Source organism: Hyaena hyaena, unplaced genomic scaffold (genome assembly GCF_003009895.1).
Source record: "Hyaena hyaena isolate Hyena2069 unplaced genomic scaffold, ASM300989v1 scaffold_700, whole genome shotgun sequence".
Taxonomy (NCBI): Eukaryota; Metazoa; Chordata; class Mammalia; order Carnivora; family Hyaenidae; genus Hyaena; species Hyaena hyaena.
In genome coordinates, this window is record NW_024081331.1 from 291264 (window position 1) to 301405 (window position 10142).

The following is a 10142-nucleotide window of genomic DNA, read 5'->3' on the forward strand; positions in this document are numbered from 1 at the left end:
GCAGGCATGAGAGAACATTTTGTGTCCCGGAATATTTTCTTTATCTAGCATGCACATATGGCTATATAGATAGGCAACACTTGAATTGTATACTTAATATTTATGACATCTCCTCTATGTAAGTTTACCGCTCTATAAAAAAGTAAAATTAATATTACACTAAGCTTTTTAAAGGAGCTGGGACTTTTTCCCTCTATTTTCTGCTACTTTTACTTTTTGATATAAAATAGTAATTATTGCTTGAGAGTTTGATGGAACTTACCAGTAAAACTATCGAGGCCTTGGGGCACCTGGGTGGCTCAGTCGGTTGGGCGTCCAACTTTGGCTCAGGTCATGATCTCATGGTTTGTGGGTTCAAGCCCCGCATCAGGCTCGGTGCTGACAGCTAGCTCAGAGCCTGAAGCCTGTCTTTGGATTCTGTGTCTCCCTCTCTCTCTGACCCTCCCCTGCTCACGCTGCCTCTCTCTCTCTCTCAAAAATAAATAAAACATTTAAAAAAACTATCTAGGCCTTTAGCATTAAATTCAATTTCATTGCTTCTTCTTGTGTTAATAGCAGCTTTAAATATATTTCATAAAAATGGTGGCTTATATGACATATTTCTTTCTCACTTAGGAAGGATAGTTTTGCTCCACATACAATTCCAAATTAAATGTTCTTGCTTCTTTTAAGATATTAGTTTGTCTTGTAGGTAATGTTTAGCATCAATCTGATTCTTGATCCTTTATTTTTTTTATTTTTTTTTTATTTTTATTTATTTCTAGGAGAGAGAGAGAGAGAGAGAGACAGCGTGAGCAGGGGAGGGTCAGAGAGAGAGGGGGATACAGAATCTGAAGCAGGCTCCAGGCTCTGAGCTGGCAGTCAGCACAGAGCCCGACGCGGGGCTCGAACCCACGAACAGCGAGATCATGACCTAAGCGAAAGTCGGACGCTTAACCGACTAAGCCACCCAGGCGCCCCTGATTCTTGATCCTTAAAGATGATGTGCTCTTCTGAAAGTTTTACTCTGGTACTTTTTTTTAAAACTTCTTTATAGTTGTCTGAGTGTGAAAGTTTTTTCCTTATCTTACTTTGATAGAAGTAATCTAGAAGTGCTTCCAAAATGAGACCTCACATATTCTTTTTATTCTGTGAAATTTCCATCTATTGATACAATTCTTCAGCTCTTTCCTCCCCTCTAGTTTTCGATTTCTTACTTCTAGGACCCCTGTTAAGAATATACTGGAGCTTTACGTCTGTCCCCTGTATCCCTTAGCATTCCACACTTTGTTCTTTTTTCATGCCTTCTTGGAAAATTACTGAAATTGAGTGGGGCACCTGGGTGGCTCAGGCAGTTGAATGTTCAACTTTGGCTCAGGGCATGATCTCATGATGGTTCATGAATTAAAGTCCCACATCAGGCTTTGTGCTGATAGTGTGGAGCCTGCTTCGGATTCTCTCTCTCTCCCTCCCTCTCTCTCTCTGCTCCTCCTCTGATAGCACTCTCTCTCTCCAAAATAGAAAAAACTTAAAAGAAGAAAATTACTGAAATTGATATTTCAACTCAGCAATTTGTTCTTCATCTTTATTTATCCTATTTATTTCTTAATTGTCTTCCTTAACTTCTTAGCTTAGCACTGTTGCACTTGCCTGATGTTAGTCATGGGCAGACACGGTGAGCAGCTGAGATCACTGGATTGCAGTGATCTTGGATTGCAGACATTGACGACCCTCTGCCCTGCCCACTGCTCTCGGGTCACCATTTCAACCTAAGTCGGCCTCATCTAATATAGTTCATGCTTTGGATGCTTATTTCCCTTTTACCTTGATCATTTCTTCAGAGTTGATTTTGGGAATTGGTAGCCCCTGTTCGTTTTACCACATTGGCAGTAATAGGATTCCTGGTGTATAAAACAAATTGTCCCACAGAAGGAGAGACATTTGAGAAGATAATATAAATATGCATCACTTTTGAACCAACGACACCAAATACTATTCATTAATAAATTCAAATTCAAATTTCCAAAATGAATTGCCCCTTTCCATGATTGATCAATGGTGAGGCTGCTAGTTCAGGAAGTTCTATAAATACTGTAGGTCTTTCATAGCAATCTTACATATACAAAGTACACCACAATTTTCTACCCAGTATAGATCAGCAAAGCCTCTTACATTACTGTTAATTAGATATTACCAAGGGATGTGCAGGATGTTTTCCTGTTCATCATTGGGTCCATTTGCCATTATAACCACAGTGGTGTATGCGACAGGAAAGAAAACTTTGCTATATCAAAAGAAACAATAGCAACAGCTTTCGCAATCAGGAAAATGGGGTGTGGGGTGTGGATAATAGTAGTAAAAGTTAACTCTCTATGCATATTACAGGAGGCTAACCAGTGCCCAAATATTATGATTGGAGTCATATTCCTCACAGTAAGTCTGCTATGTGGATAAGATCCCTGTGCATACTTATAATCTGTTTACATGCTAAAGTTCTATCATATTCTTATGTGAAAATCTAGCCAGCTCCTGCTAGACCAAAACACAAGGCTGACCTGCGCTCCAAATAAGCAGAACATGCAAATTCTGTGGAGTGGGGTCACCTTATGCGCAAAGGAAATTATAAGTATCCAGGGACCAAAAGCTGTCCAGGCAGCAAATGATAGAAAGACAAACCTTGTCTCACATTTTTTGCCCAAGGATCAAGCACAGGATCTGAAGTGGATGATATTCCTCTTCAGGATGTTTTCTTGGCCTACTCTCCTGTCACCTCTCTATACATGAGACAGGAAGGCCAAGTTTGAGAGGGCGTATGAGAGCATTTCAAACCCCACCAGAGAATGAAATGAGGAAACGTCAACAGAGAGACAGGGCGGGTGTGTGCTAAGTAACGGTGACAGGGTGAACAGGGAGAGAGGAACGAAGAGAAACTCCCTCAGGCAAGGGGGATAGGAGAGAACAGCAGTGGGATGTTAAGTTTGGGTCAAATTTGGGGTGCCTGGCTGGCTCAGCCGGAAGAGCATCCAATTCTCGATTTTGGGTCCGTGAGCTCAAACCCCACAGTGGGTGTGGAGATTACTTAAATAACCTTTAAAAAAACTTTGTAAGATTAGGTCAAATTTGGTGATTATTTGTATCTTTTGCCAGGCTATCTTATCTCCTTACCATGCCCCTTAACACTAACTTTCAGTGAATACTGATTACGAAAGCTTTTGATAATGTTTTAGAGGAGGAAGAAGGAGCAAACTGTCCACACATTAGGTGAAATGGAGCAGAGGGAAGACAAGAGGCATCTGGAGAAAAGAAAGAAAGTAAGAGATGAAGAATTCAGCCAAAAGACACTTTGAGGAAGTAGAAGTTAGAAGTATGAGAGCCTAACACACTTGAGAACCATTAGAACGTCTAGGGACAGTATGCAGAACTAGTGATTCAAATAATTTTATTTCTTATTTTCCAAAGGACCTGAGAACTTGGACATGTAGACTGTGTATCTCTTTTTTTGTTTTTTGTTTTTTTATTTTTATTTTTATTTATTTCTAGGAGAGAGAGAGAGAGAGAGAGAGAGAGAGAGATAGTGTGAGCAGGGGAGGGTCAGAGAGAGAAGGAGTCACAGACACTGAAACAGGCTGCAGGCTCTGAGCTGGCAGCCAGCACAGAGCCCGACGCGGGGCTTGAACCCACGAACCGCGAGATCGTGACCCAAGCGAAAGCCAAACGCTTAACCGACTAAGCCACCCAGGCGACCCTAGACTGTGTATCTCTTCCCAGCAGATGTGTGAGCTCTAATGATTTTCTCAGGAACCTCAGGAGATGAGCAAGTCTGAGCTTACTCTCTACCACATGCGATCCTATTGATTTTAACACAATAGGTCAGGGGTGCCTGAGTGGCTCAGTCAGTTAAGTGTCCAACTCCAGCTCAGGTTATGATCTCATGGTCTGTGGGTTCGAGCCCATCGGGCTCTGTGCTGACAGCTCAGAGCCTGGAGCCTGCTTCAGATTCTGTGTCTCTGCCCCTCCCCTGCTCATGCTCTGTGTCTCTCGCCCCCTCAAAAATAAAGATTAGAAAAATTTTTTAAAAAACACAGCAGGTCAGAAATAAAGGACCTCATTCTTTTTTTCCCCATTGATGGATGGGCCCACATTTGGATGGAATTTGCAGATGAAAGTAGGCACTTTTTCCTTGTAAGCATTTATCATTTGACTTCCCGGTACTCATAGCTTGAATCTAAGGAGTTACTTTATAACTTTTTTTTTAAATTTTTTAAAATGTTTTATTTATTTCTGAGAGAGCGAGAGGCGGCATGAGCGGGGAGGGTCAGAGAGAGAGGGAGACACAGAATCCAAAGCAGGCTCCAGGCTCTGAGCTGTCAGCACGGATCCTGATGCGGGGCTCGAACCCAACAGTCGTGAGATCATGACCTGAGCTGAAGTCAGACACTTAACCGACTGAGCCACCCAGGTGCTCCAAGGTTACTTCATATCTTCGAAACAAGTAATTCAGAGATAGTGGTGCAGAGAGTAACGTTACAGAGACAGTATAACTCTTTTTAGCAGCTATTTTCCAAGATGTCCTGCACCTGTGCTCACTTCTCTGGGCTATCGGAAAAGATCAGAAACTATATATCTCTGGGTGAATATTGGGAATGCCAGAAAGCAGATTAGGGTCAAGTTTAGGAGCTGGGCCATTTCTGTTCCCTCAGCATGTTACAGCCATGGTGAATGTGGAGTGTCTTCTCAATTCATATCCTAGAAGTTACTCCGCCTGTGAGGTAATTTGAACCAATTTACATTTGCAAAGATCACTGTGCTTGAGGACCCAAGAAATAGTATTTGTTTTAATTAAATGTGCAGCACATATGTGCTACACCCGAAAACTCAACCATGACGACACACGCTGGGTTTGGAAGCAAGCTGAGGCATAAGTATCTTCACAGTCAAAGTGACATTCTCCTTCCAAGTGACTTGTGCTTTCCTGTTCCAATTACACCTCAGTTAAATTTTTAGATTTATTTAGGTTTACTAAGAAATCTCTGACATACCCACATCTACCCTAAATGAATTCAAGTTCCAGAGTCCATAAGAGAGGGGAGGGGCTAAAATTATGTAAGAAAAGATGATGTCATTAGGATAGAACCTTTCTGGAATATTCAAATGTTTTTATTGTGATGTCATCTTGAGGAAAGAAACCTCAGCCCTGGAGCTGGATTTAACATCTCTTTCAGTCTGACCGTAGATCAGTCACTTAGGATTTCACTCAGGAAAAGAAAATGTATACTTGGATTAAAGCACCTAGGGTATGAATTCTATAAAAATCAGTTTGTGTTAAAGCCTCTAAAGGTTAACAAAAAATTTCTTCATAACACAGAACTGGTCTGGAAGGACCAAAGTATTTATTATTGGACACTCTATATAAAGATGGAACACAAGTCAGCATTATCCTATCTGGATGAAGGCAGTGATATTTTCTGAACCTCTAGCCTGGACCAAAACATAATAGGATTTTCAATATAGGCATACTTGTTCTTCAGATGGCATCCTACTGACACCAAACTCAGCATTGTCACATACAAGCTCTTCTTCATTCAGGATTTTCTCCTCTTCTAGACTTCCTTTCCCTGAAGACAGTGAAAACCAACCTGCAATAGCAAATTTAGGGCTTTGTTATAACTCAGAGACTAAACAGAGCCCTCTAGAGGCATCAGAATCACGGGCACGAGAGAAACAGCGTCCTGGGGACCCAGTTTGAGATAATTTCTGCATAATATAAAACACATCAGGGAAATCATCAATACAAACTTATTGATTTCAAATCATTGTCTAGGGAATATCTGTAACAGAGACTAAAAACCTCTTTCTAAGTCAATACAAATAGCAGAGACACAAAATCAGAGAAGGAATGGTAAGCATCCTACTTTTCTTAATTAGATTGGGCTGAATCAAAGGAATTTGTTGACAGGAAGATATAACTCCAATACCATATACCCCATGAAGTCACTTAGAGACCAGATCCCGACTTTCCCAATGTCCACAGGGATAAGCCCAGTCTTTTTTTTTTTTTTTTTCCATGTTCTTGAGAGAGAGAGAGAGCGCGTGAATGGGGGAAGGGCAGAGAGAGAGGGAGACAGAATCCGAAGCAGGCTCCAGGTTCTGAACTGTAAGCACAGAGCTCCATGCGGGGCTCTAACTCACAAACCACAAGATCATGACCTGAGCCGAAGTCGGATGCCCATATGACTGAGCCACCCAGGTGCCCCAATCCCAGTCTTTTCTGAAAGTCCTTAAATGGATATAGCTGCTTCAACTTCCACTGTTTTTCTCCTCCCAAGGAACCCCACCACCTTCACAAAGGCTGTGGTAGCCTTCCGACTCTGACATTGTGTGGATCCAGCTTCCAACTCATGCGGTTGTGTAGAACTCCATGCTCAAGAAGGCCCTATGTTTCATCTAAGATCTTGTTCTCACCATCTTCAAAGTCTTCATATTTTTGTGGGGCACCTAAGTGGCTCAGTCGGTTAAATATCCAACTTCTCAAGTCATGATCTCACCATTCATGAGTTCGAGTCCCACATCAAGCTCACTGCTGTCAGCACAGAGCCTACTTCAAATCCTCTGTCCTACTCTCTCTGCATTTCCCCCATTCACTCCCTCTCTCTCAAAAATAAATAAAAACATTAATAATTTTTGAACAATGAATCCCACTTCACTTTGCATTGGGCCCTGAAAATTATGCAACCAGTCCTGCCATGGGTCTTAAAGAAATATGGCGTAATTCTTGCCCTTCACCCAAAACCTGACTCCATAGAAACTCATACTTATCAGAGTAACCTTAATATATTATTAGCAGCCATAGAATGTCAAAAAGTAGTCTAACACTAATGTTCTGCCATTTTAACTCGATTTCTCACTTTGTCACATTTTGAATTTACCCAAAAAATCTTTTAATAATCTATGTGATTGCTATAGTTGGGAAAATACGATCGCAGCATCAAAAAGTACATGCACAGCCGTAACTGCAGGAGAGTCCCTATCACCAAATCCAGCCTATTCCCATACTCCCTAAAGATGCCAAGAAATTGATGAAATGACTTGGGAAGCTAACTCTTTTTCTAATAGATATTCTTTTACTTGTCTGTAAGGGACTATTTTTCTATGCGTCTCTGAGGTACCATTCTCTGGATTACATAATTTGCCTGTTGCAAAACAAAATGCAAAGCCTCTTGTTCAAAAACTATCAAGAAGCTCAAGATGGCAACAGGAGGGCAACAAACCAAATGTGAGGTCCTTCTTAGTGTGGGGACACGGGCAATTGCACAGGTCACATTCCCATTAAGGTGGCCCTGAGCAGGTCCATCTCATCTGTTCCGCATAAAGAAGTCTTGGTAAGAATTTCAGGGACAAGAAACCCTTCATTTATATAGTTGTATTCTAGATCACCTGTTTCTTGTCCCCCCAAGAGCGGGCTAGGGCCTCTGGTAGAGCATGTAAGTAGAGACCTACTCCTAGGAATCAGGATAGGGTCATTCTAGATCTAACAGTGACCTCTTGTGTGACCTTGAGAAAGTCACATCCTATCTACTTTCAGTTATTTTATCTATGTAGCAGTATTTGACTATACAATTCCTATGATCCCTTCAAGTACCAATAATCCCTGAGGCTATAATTAAAGGCATTCTGGATAATTGGTGGATATGTCAGCTTAAAAATTTGGCAGCATGCGCCCCATAAAATACCAAAATGTTCACCATGTCCCAATATATTTCAGTAAACAGATATTTCTCAGTTGCCTCTCACCCTCAAGTGATACCTTGATTTGGGAAATACTTATATACTAACATACATCTGAAGCCATCAGAGCAGTTATGCTCATGCAGAACTGCCTCTTTCTTACCCGCTAAGGTCATTGAGGCAGTTACTGAGGTGTCAGAAAAAAAAGCAGTTTTAAAGCAGCCTGAGAAATAGTCATTCAGTTCCTCAAAGAATGGTCCCCAGGAAACCAGACTTCCTCTCTCAGCGGACTGAGGTTGCAATCTCCCAAAACTCTGTTCCCCCTTCAGTCTCTCTTCCACGCAGACCTTCCTACCCTGTCCTCAATCCCAAAAGCAGACTGGCCTGCCTTGCCTACAACATTCCTAAATCTAACTTTGTCTTCACACTTTTTGGCACATGGTAGTGGCTTGGCCACAGAATTATCTGCCAGGCAAGAAACTGTCCCAGAATAGACATGAAAGGACAAACCTGCACATATGAAAGGTAAAGAAAGATTCATAACAGAACCTCAGGCTTGAAATAGTTTCTTTCCAGAGAGAAGACTCCATGTTCACTGGGGATCAGAGAGATCTGTCAAGAGCTTCAGAGCACAGAGCATGGTTCTAAGGAAGGATGCAGGAATTCCATGTGTAGGTGTTGCACCATAGATGTTGTGAATCACCCCAGATGGTGGTTTATGGCCAGAAGATGCTACAGAGGGCAGGGACATCCACCTGATTCCAGCTGTTTCTCCTCTTTAGTTTCATGGTCATTATTGATGTTTTCACATGCAGCCCCATGTGGATATTATTTACAAGTGGGCAAGACTGACACAAAGTTTCCGAGTCAGAAACTCACATCCTAAAACACCTTCATATAGAGCCACCTTTGAAGTCTCTGGGGCCACTCTCAGCTCATCAGAGCCCCTTCATTGTTCATGCTTTACAGACATATCCTGGCCAAGTCCTAACCTGTGTCCCTATCCCTGGTGCTGAACTCACTGCTGTCATATGTGATACCATATTTCTTTGGACCTCCTAGTCCAAGGTCATTGAGGCTTAGAGTCCAGAGCACTACAAGTAGCATATTTTCTGGAAAATGTAATAAGGACAAAAGGCAGCTTCAGGATCCCACATCACAATGGGCCCCTTCTCATCCACAGCCCACAAGCTCTCCTCATCCTCACTTCCTTTTTAGAGCCTACCTTTGCATTTTATTTTCTTTCTGCACTGTTGAATCACCAGGAAAGTGAGAAAAAAGAAGATGCAGGGTCCAAAGATGAAACTGAGGATACCTGTCACAAAGAAGATCCCAGGACCAGGATTTGAGCCTAAATTGGACTCTGAAGAAAACATATCCTCAGGATGGGAAAGGACATGGGGAAAATCCTGCCCCTACTGTCACCTGGTGGGTTTTCAGGATGGTGAAGTCACAGCACAGGCACAATGGGAGATTGTGAGATCCTGGCAGGTACTGGCCCAGCCTTTGGTCTTCCGAGAGCTCAACCCTATCCAACACTACCTTGAGAAGTTACAGGAGAGAATGCTAAGGAATATGAGGAAGGTTCACAAATTGCCACAAACTCATAGGTTCAGAAGCACTATATCCACCCCCACTTTCCAGGAAGGGAGCCCACCCACATCAGAGCAGGGAGAAAGAAGGCTCAGAGCACTCTTGTTTAGGATGAGAATATTCCCAAAGCAAACCAGACCCACATGCATGGCAAGTGGTTTGTTTTCCAAATTTTCTGTTCCAAGTCAAACCAAGGAAGGGAAAAGTTTCCCAAGAAGGGACTCCTGATCCTTTTCTGAAAGGCCACGTCTTCCTCAGGGCACATCCAATCTTGTCTAAAATGTGTGCACCAAAGAGAATCTTAAAATAGCTGTCCTGCCCTATGTGACAAAAAGAAGGGAACACTGTCTTCATGTGAATATGAGGCAGATTTTCCCTATTGCCTTGACAGTAAAGAGAGGCTTAAGGTTGACCAATTATCACCAGGACATTCACCCTCACTCTTTCACCCTGTTCCTGGGATGTCCTATGTTCCGCTCTTCCAAAAATACCTGGAGAAATCCATTGATTTAGGCACATGGCCTCACCTCACAAAAGAATTCTTACTGTCCCACTGAAGACTTTTGGAAAGAACATTTTTGCATTCCTACCATGTTTCCTAAGTCTGTCATACCAAATTGCCACAAACTGGGTAACAATAGAAATTTATTCTCTCAAGGTTCTAGAGACAAGAAGTTAAAAATCAAGGTGTCAGCAGGACCATGCTCTCTTTGGAGGATTCTTCCTTGCCTAGTTTCTGGTGCTTGTTAGCAATTTTTGGCATTCTTTTGCTTGTAAACACATCACTCCAACCTTGGCCTCCTCCATCACATGGCAGTCTCTGTGTCTCTGGTTTTCACACAGTG

At 42.2% G+C, this 10142-nt stretch overlaps 1 long non-coding RNA gene across 1 annotated transcript; it reads right to left on the reverse strand.

Annotated features, from left to right (window-relative positions):
* Nucleotides 1-5347: 5347 nt before the first annotated feature.
* On the reverse strand, nt 5348-9129 carry LOC120220457. The gene is made up of 2 exons (XR_005525579.1): nt 8930-9129; nt 5348-5615 (listed from the first exon to the last, which is right to left on the reverse strand). It is a non-coding gene; the product is annotated as an uncharacterized LOC120220457 (long non-coding RNA).
* Between the last annotated feature and the right edge of the window lie 1013 nt (nt 9130-10142).